This window comes from Talpa europaea, assembly GCF_964194135.1.
Source record: "Talpa europaea genome assembly, chromosome: 2".
In the NCBI taxonomy this organism is placed as follows: domain Eukaryota; kingdom Metazoa; phylum Chordata; class Mammalia; order Eulipotyphla; family Talpidae; genus Talpa; species Talpa europaea.
The window spans coordinates 64,654,432-64,664,410 of NC_140068.1; positions in this window are offsets into that span (position 1 = coordinate 64,654,432).

The following is a 9,979-nucleotide window of genomic DNA, read 5'->3' on the forward strand; positions in this document are numbered from 1 at the left end:
ATGCTGTTTGTCTTTTCCGAATAATTCTGCCTAATTTAAATAATTTATGGAATATTCTGAGGGTTTACCTATCTGCTTAAGGCATTTTAGTGGTGAAAAGAACCCATCTCATTGCTTTTGTATTTTTTTGTTTGGTGAAGAATCTTCTGAAATTTTATATATTTTTAATAATAGAATGAAATTTTGCTTTTCTAAGCAGATTTTCCCAACATTGCCTTTTTAAAAAAAAATATTTATTTATTTATTTATGCAAGCACTGGGTACAGTCAGAAGTGCGGGAGGGTGAGAGAATTCACCAGAGCCAGAGGGGAGAGCAGAACAGGCAGACTGACGAAATACACTGCTGAGGGGAGCAGCGGGTGGCAGGAGAGGTCTGTGCGCCATGTGGGACCCTCGCCTGGCAGCCGGGGATTGAACCAGTGCTGCAGAGGCTGTGGGCAGCTTCGCAACCCAGCGCTCAACCGCTGCACCACCGGGGAGGCCCAACATTGCCTTTTTGTAATGTTGGAAAATGGACAATTAAATTGCCTATGATCTTCCTAATCATTTGCTGAAATAAGTATACTGACATGCTGTCAATTTCTGTGAATTCTGCTGTGTTGAAAAGAGAATAGACTTTGGGGTCTTAGTACTTGTGATTGAATGTCATTTAATGGATCTATGACCTTGGGGAATTCATATAGTATCCATGTTCTCCTTTTATTCTTGGACATTGTTACTTATTTTCAGCCTCCCTTGAAGATTATAGCATTTGTATGGAATATTTGCAATGCAGGTGGAAGTAAATACATCTAATAAAGGGTCAAAAATCTTCAAAAACTTAAAAATCAAAATTCTAGCAGAGCCCGTTATCCCACTTTTGGATATTTACCCCAAAAATACAAATTTTAAGAGATGGCTGCACACCCATGTTTATTGCAGCATTAGTTACAATAGCCAAGAGCTGGAAATAACCTAAGTGCTCATAGACAGATGGTTGGATAAAGAAGATGTGGTAGACACGCATTGTGGACTACTACTCAGCTATAAAAAACAAAACAAAACAAAATCCTACCATTGGCAAAAATATGGACGGATCTTGAGAAGATTATGCTTACTGAAATAAGTCATATCTGCACTATATAATTTCACACATGTGCTATATAAAAGAACAAAACAAGCAGAAATAAAACAGAAATAAACTTTTAATCGATAAGACAGTTAGTAGCTGTCAAGGAGGGTCGGGACTGGAGGGTGGGTAAATTGGGTCAAAGAGATCAATTGTATGGTGAAGGACTTTTAGTGGTAAACTTAATGTAGTATAGACACACTGACTTTTAAAGATGAACACCTGAAACATACATGCTGTTATAATGCATTGCTACTTCAATAAAAAAGCTCTGAGGGCCTCCCGGTGGCGCAGAGGGTTGAGCAGAGCGGGTTGAGCACAGTGCTGTGAGGCTGTACGCAGCCTCTGCAATGCGGGTTCCATTCCAGGCTGGCTAGGGAGATACCCACATAGCATGGCAGACCTCTCCTGTCTCTCCTGCTGCTCCCCTCAGCAGTGTATTTCAGTGACTTCTTCTTCTATTATGTTCCCTGCTCTGTCTCTGGTGAATCCTCTCACCTCCCGTGCCTCTGGCCTGTACCCCAGCTCTTGTAAAAAAAAAAAAAAGGCTCTGAGTCACTGGAGGGAAGATAGATGTTCATGTAATTGTATAGCCAGCCTTTATAAATTTATAATGAAAATATTTATAGCTTTCACAGGAAAACTGACATTTTTTTAGCTCATGTGTTATGGGAAGATAAGTCTGAAATCCAGTGACCCCAAAGTCTAAGATAGCAATAAAGTTACTTTTCTTAAGGAAAAACAAATTACTCTGGTCACAGTTTTCAAAGGTAAGTTAACTTCTTTTTATAAAATATAGAGTTCAGAAATTCTTTACTGCATATGGAAATACACATTTATCCTTGTTTCAGTGAAGTATAGAAATCAGTCATTTTTCAGTATATAAAACAAAAGAGAGTTTGGTTCAAAGACATTGGCTTTATCATAGTAAATAACATTTGAATAGCATGGTTACTTTAGAGATGACAGGCAGTTACTCCTGGGAGGGAAATAATATGTTACAAGTTTGAAGGAAAATGGATTATTCAAGATGTCATTTCATGAAAAGGAAATCATGTCTTTGATATTCAAAGCACTAAAAGAGAATTTAACACACTGTGCTATAGAAACCAGAGATATATTTGATGGTTAGAGAAGATAGGGTCTTAAGAATAAAATAAACTACCTTGTTTTTCTCTTTTATCACAGAAGATTGTCCATATAAAACAAATTGTGGGGAATTCAGGGAAAAGTAGCACATGCAAACCAGATTATATAATGAAAAATTTATAATGCTAAATGCACACAGGTTGTTGAATGATAATGGAAAGAGATGGGCAATTTTTTACATAACTATAGTCATTATGTTGAATATTACATCCCAAGTAATTATTTATTTGGTAAATATAACTGCATATTAAAATTAGAGTGTGCCTTTTGTGGGACTGTAAATTGGTACAGCCATTGTGAGTGTTCTTCAAAAAAAAAAAACCCAAAAACCAGGAGTACCATTTGATCCAGTAATCCCTCTTCTGGGTGTATATAATGGAATAAACTGAAATTACCATCCCAAAGAGATATCTGCACCCTGTGTTCATTGCAGCCATTTTCAGAATGGCCAAGATATGGAAACAACCAAAGTGTCTCTCAAGAGATGAATGGTTAAAGTAGATGTGGAGTGTGTGTGTGTGTATATATATACACACAATGCAGCATTATTCAGTCAAGAGTAAGAAGCAGATCCTGCCATTTGTGATAATATGGCTAAATGTTGAGGGCACTATGCTAAGTGAAATAAGTCAGATGGAAAAAGACAAGAACTATATAATATCTATATGTATATATAAAAAAACAAAGGAAACAAAACACTAGAAACAAAAACTAGAATGGTGGCCATCAGGGACTGGAGGTTGGGTAAAATGAGATGTAAAATGAAAAAGTTCTGGGAATCTAATGTACTCCTGAAACTGGATTCCTGTGGCACAAGCTGTGGGCAAAACCAGCTTTATCCTGCCATCTGAGCAGCAGAGCATGTTGGCTTTGTTGGTGCCACAGCCCCAGAGTGTACTGCCTGAGGGCCATTCTGCGCAGGCTGTTTTAAAAACAGCGGAAACATCCTAAGAACACCAGAAGTGGTAGGTGTTCCACCTCCAGCCATCCCCATTGCAACCTGTTGGGACGGTAGCTGCAAGCTTGTTCGGATAGTAGCTGCAAGCTTGGCTAGTACCAGAGTAAACTCTGGCAGTAGAAACAAACTGCAAACCCGCTGGCCCGAACCACTTGGAGGAGTACTGGGTCCTGCTGAGTCAGTTCCAGCACTGTGCCTCCCTAGAGCTTCAGGCAGAGAGGCCGGTGGAGTGCTGGGCCAACATGGCAGGTTCCCAGAAGAGTCCACCCTGCAGCAACTGGGGTCTGTGTTCCAGTGCTGCTGTAGGCAACCCCCCTCCCCCACTTCATTTGCTTTTTGTTACAGCCATTCCTGCTGAAAGGGGTATCGAGTACAGTGTGCGTCTAGTGCCACTGAGACCTGCTCTGATATGGCTCCTTGGAGACTACCAGCCCATGAATCTGCACAGACCTCAGGACAGGTCAAGTCTGTGCATGCATTGGCTTTTCCCTTTCGTATTTGGCACCTGGATCATAAATGGGTCAGTCAGGTTTGAACTCAATGGATCTATCAGGTTCAAGCTCAATTTCATTAATTAGTTATTCATATTGATAAATGGATGTGAACTGGTTGGTGCTAATTGGCACCAGTCAGATGCTTATAATTGAGTATGGTCAAACCAGGCCTGTAGAGTAGGGGGACCCTGAATGAAGATATAAGGTAGTTCAAAGAAGAAGGACTCAGCAGCTCACTTCTGAAGAGACAAGGATGTAGCAGACGACCTCACAAGAAGCATAAACTCTTTAGCAGACCCAAAGACCTCCATAGACCTCCAACCTCTATAGACCTGTACAGAGACCTGGCTGCTGCACATGTGTCTAGCCCTGCCTCTGAGACTACCTGCAAAGAGCACCATGGTCTGGTCCAATTTCTCAAAAAAAAAGAGCAGGTTGCACAAAGAGCTATTTTATGGTGGTGTAGACCAACAACTCACAGAGAGCTGTAGCACTTTTGTCTCCTACACACCTCCTGTTGGCCAGTGGTCACTTGCACCACTGACAAGTGGTAGCCAGTATTGTTGACAGGTGACTGGCCCTTTGACTGGCCATGTTTGAGAGCTGTCTAGTACTTCTGATTGTCAGGCCCTGCTCATGGTGCCGTTGCTTCCATTCTCATCTGGTCTGGCCTTCAGACTGTTGCTGTGGGCTGCTGTTGTGTCACCTCAGTGTCTCCCACCTATGAACACCTCCAGCTGCCACCATGAGTTGGGCCCTCGTACATTGCTGACTGGTGTGCCAATAGTTCTTGGCCTTTGTTGATGGGACAGTACCATCTTACATGAGTGGCCTTTGTTTGGGACTGCTGAACACTACAAGACACTATCTGGGGTGAGACAGCTGACCACTTTTGGCCTTAGAAACCTTTTGTGTCCCAGGTATTCTATTTGTTAAATGAATCCCATCGTTGTTCCTCTAGTCTGATTGGTCTTGTGATTGTTAGTGCTCGGGTGAGAACCCATGGAAAGTGACCTATTCTTCACCATTGGCACTGTCCTTTGGTGGTGTTTTAAGTATGGCTTTGGTACTGTCTTACTGCATGGTGACTATAGTTAGTAATACTGTCTCTTTTTCGCCCCAAATTATGTTTATTGAGATAAAGTAGGTTTACATCTTTATATCTGCTTTGGGGGTTATAGGTTCAAACCTCTACAGATGTATACTTTCACGCTCTGCTTCATCTATCATGTTCCATGGGGCCCCTTCCCTTTCCTGTTCCTCCCCTTCCCTCTGGTTGCCTTAGTTTTGCACTCAGATATTGAGTTTATTATTAAGTTAGTTTTGATTGACCCTTTGCTATGTTTCTCTGTATTCCACATATAAATGATACCATCAGGTATTTGTCTTTCACCTTCTGACTTATTTTGCCTAGCACTGTCCTTTCCAGTTTCATCTATGTTGTCACAAATGGCAAGAGTTTATTTTTTTTTTAAAGATTTATTTTTATTTATTTATTTATTTATACAAGCACTGGGTACAGTCAGAAGCGCAGGAGGGTGAGAGAATTCACCAGAACCAGAGCGGGGAGCAGAGCAGGCAGAAGGACTGAAGTACACTGCTGAGGGGAGCAGCAGGCAGCAGGAGAGGTCTGTGCGCCATGTGGGACCCTCCTCCAGTGGCCGGGGAGCAGCCAGGGATCGAACCGGTGCTGCAGAGGCTGCGGGCAGCTTTGCAACCCAGCGCTCAACCGCTGCGCCACTGGGGAAGCCCAAGAGTTTATCCTTTTTTATAGCTGAGCAGTGAGAGAGAGAGAGAGAGAGAGAGAGAGAGAGAGAGAGAGTGTGTGTGTGTGTGTATACATTACATTTTTCTGATCTACTCCTCTGCCCTTGGGTACTTAGGTAGTCTTATATACTTGAAGATTGCTAAAAGAGTGTATCTTAAATATCCTCGCCATATACACACCAAAAAAGGTAACTTTGTGAAGTGCCAGATGTGTTAATTAACTTTATTGTTGTAATATTTTTGCAATATCACCATAAAGCATACCATCACATCATATTCCTTAAATTAATATTACTTTATTTGTCAATTATACATCATTAAAGCTGGGAAAAATTAGGGATAGCTTGTTACTTTTTATTGGCCTCATATATATATATAAATCTGTTCACAGAGGGACAGGCTAAATAGAACCTATATTAAAGAATCCCTATCTGGAACTATTAAAAATTGAATGGTGGGTTCCATATCTTGTCACTCAGTCTACTGTATCAGTTCCATAGGTATGAAAGTATGAAAGTCTTAATTAGATACATTTTTAAAATGAATAATTTGTTTTATCCATTGATTGGAGGTCTGTTAACACATCAGAGTCAAGTCTGTTTGAATTTTGCTGGTTTTATTCTTAATAGTTGGCCTGGAATCTTTAACTAACATTTGTTATGAAGGATAATAGGTGTAGGCATGCTCAGGCTACCATTAACTACTGCTACATGACTTATCACGTTGGAATAAGTTAGTTAGGAATTGTCAAAAATCATTTGTAGTTTAGGTCTATTTCTCTTAAAGTGTCAGAATTACTTGGGAGTAATTATTTAAGATGTATGTTCTAACTAAGATGCTTAAAAATACAGAATCCAATTTCCCATTCCAGAGCTTCTTAATCAGTTTTACTTGGAATGGGGCCTAAGAATCTGCCCTTTAAATACACTTCTGAAATGATTTGTTTGTGCCCTCAAGTAATACCAGCCTTAGAATTATGAGATGATAATTCCCACTGGTGGTAAATTGGGAATGTAGTGTGACCACTTTCTTTTTTAAACTTGCATCTTCCTGACTTGGAAACCATTTCTGGATTAGCTAAAGTCTTTTGTCATTTTTCAAGTTGACCTTACCACACTATAGAGTTTAAAGACTAGGTTGCTCTTCCAGTGTCAACAGCATGGCTTTACAGTCACAAATTAGGAACAGAGGACTGGCCCAGATATTTTATTTTTTCTGATAGAAAAGAGATAGATTTTAGATTAACTATTTAAAAGCAAACCATTGTTTTTTGGGAGATTTCACTGAGCCTTAACTTGCTTGTATTTATCAACCTATTAAGTAATTGATTTGTTAGGTGACATAGAACACATTTTGCAATGTTTTATTCTTGGAAGATGTACTAAGAAATTACATTAATTAAAATTAAAATCTGTGTTTCTTAAGTATGTTCTTTTTAAGATCCAAGTTACTATTAGGTGATTCTAACTTAAGAGAATTTCTCATTATAAATATTATAACCTCTATAAAATCTCATTTCTTCCCCAAATCTCCCCCCAGGTGCCTGTCTGTCTCTGTCTCTGTCTCTCTCTCTCTTTATGTCTGTCTCTCTCTCTTCCCCCTTCTACATTGTTTGACCCAATGAAATATTCAGCTCTTTAATTTATCTTTTTATATCTTACTTCATTTTAATTTAAGAATAGAGATGTAGAAAATAAAGCAATATAGTTTCTAAGAAAGTTTCCATTTTCATTATTAAAATATGCAATTTTCTTTAAGTAGGATGAGAATACTGGTCTATACTTGTAAAACTTCAGTCACTATTTTGTAGGATACCTCCTCTTGATTTGCTGGAGGAGCTTTTTTGGAAGCTATAACTGTAATGGCCCCTTGACACAAGGCCCCTTGAAAAACCATGTAGTCACCTGTCAGAATCAGGAGGACAGTGAGAAACTTTGATTTCTAGGGAGAAGTTATGTTGATGCAATTATTAGTTTCATCTTTGTTTACTCCAGATCCACAAAATTTAACTTTTGATTCAGTACTTTTATTCATAGAGAATGAAATAGGCAGTCATGCCCTTTGCTACTAATTGCAGATGCCTAAATGTTACCTTTTTTTGCCTATTGTATTTTAGTCAACTTGAAAAAGAATATTTCCATTATATAGTATTGTCTATAGACTACCTAGACTGTTCTAGAATCATATGGCCTATTATCATTGTTCATTTTTTATGGAGTCTCATGGAATTTCATGTATGATAACATTTCCCTAAATTCACATTTTAATAAAGCAGGAAAAACTGATTCAGTTTAAGTGTATTAATACTTATGCTGCTGGAAACAATTGTTTTCTTAATTTCTCCACTTATTAAACAGATACAAATGGCTCTCTTAAAGAGGCATATGTGCAGTGAGTGTAGAAAAACATATATACTGTTTAAAATTTAGGTAAGGCATATTTTTAAAGTTTTGTTGTCCCATAAACTCTTTGGAATTGACTAGTTCATGTATAGAAAACAGTTTCTACCCTGTCATCCTAACTAGAAACTTATGGAATTGTGCTTTGTTCCTACTTTATTGTTGCATTTTAAACTCCAGCTTTTGCTTTACTAGTACATGTGAATAGTATATGATGCTGCATTTTGCATTATAATAAATTGCATATGAGATAATAAATTGACCAGAATAGGAAGTTTAAGAAATTAATAGGAAAGAAATTAGAGATAATTTGCTCAATGATCGAACTTAAAAAATCCTGTTTAAATAGATGGGAAGTTGAACAATATATATTTAATTTTTTATATGAGATATATAGATTCATATGCAACTTTCAGAAAGTGCTCTTGTTTTTCCTTAATGTATATGCCTCCTTTTGTATTGTGCAGTGACTAGACATTACATAAGATGGCAGTAGGAGATTATAAATGTTCCCTCTCAGGGTGATGAGTTTCAACAAGTCAGCCAATGAAGTATGATAAACATAATTATATAATAATGTCTTTGAATTGCTATATTTATTGCATATAGTATTTTCCTTTACTACCCATAGTCCTTTATAATGGAAGAAAGCTTCTAATTTTGAGTTCACATACATCTTTAACAAAATTATACGTAATATTACATTTTAGTTTACTTTTCTCCAGTTCTCTTAAATTTCCGTGACTATGACATAGTAGAGTAAACCCTGATTTTTAGAATTTTTTAGCACCTTAAACATTGAAGTATTTTATTGCCCACTGTAAACAGCATTCAAAGAGTATATTCCCAGAGATTAACAATTTCCTCTTTTTTTCCTAAGAGTTACTGGGTTGTATTAGTTTTTACAGCATACAGTATCTTAAATCTTAGAAAATTTATCTGAGATAAACTAGGTTTTCCAAAATGTAGTTATATATAAGAGGTTGACAGTAAGCTTTGTGTCTTTTACTGTTTCCCCAAAGAATGAACATCACTGCTTTGTGCTGTTTGGCATTTGAGGAGCCCACACATGCAAATGACCTATAATCTTTGTTTATTGGTAGAAAATGAAGAAAACTTGAACAGAAATATTACATTTGTACTAATATTTTGTGAAATAACTTCTATATTCAACACTAGTTCATAGGTACCAGAGAATCAATTAAAAGTAGACAACTCTGACATCTGTCCACCAAATTGGGAATGGAAACATTGACGCTATTTATATAGATTCTTTTTAGAATTTTTATATGGCTTTATTGTTATTCCCAGAACACTGTGGTCCATAAACCAATGAATAAATTACCATGAAAGAAATATTTCATTGATCTTGTTCAGCTATTACTCTTTATAATTGAAAAATAGCAAATCAGGATTTTCTTGGTTGGTGAGATATGCAGAACTTGGAAAGTGTGTATATATAAGTTTATAATACATAAATATACATAATACTGACTTAAAAAATAAAATTCCCCTGACATGTCTTTAAAAAAAAATCTGTGTAAAGAATGTGTGTTCAGAGAAAGTATTGTTTTCATTTTCAAACTTTGTATTGTCACACATTTATGTAAGTGTGCTTTGTTACAGCATGAGCTCTGCTCCTGTGATTTGGAAGTGTCCTACACACAAAGGATGTGTAAGACTAATCCCCTCTTGTTACCTTGCTCTCCCCAACCCCCCCACCCCCCAACTTTTTATCACTTATTTATTTCAAAAAACTATTTTTCTCAGTGCAGTTTTGTTATGAGTGTCTATTCAATTACAAACTTTGTTAAACAGTAAAAAAAAAAAAAAAAAAAAAAAAAGGGAGGACCTCCCGGTGGCGCAGCGGTTGAGCGCTGGATTGTGAAGCTGCCCGCAGCCTCTGCAGCACCGATTCGATTGCCGGACAAGGGTCCCACATGGCGCGCAGACCTCACCTGCCGCCGCTGCTGCCCTCAGCACTGTACTTCGGTCCTTCTGCCTGCTCTGCACCCTGCTCTGGCTCTGGTGAATTCTCTCACCCTCCCGCGCTTCTGACTGTACCCAGTGCTTGTATAAATAAATCTTTAAAAAATAAAAAAAT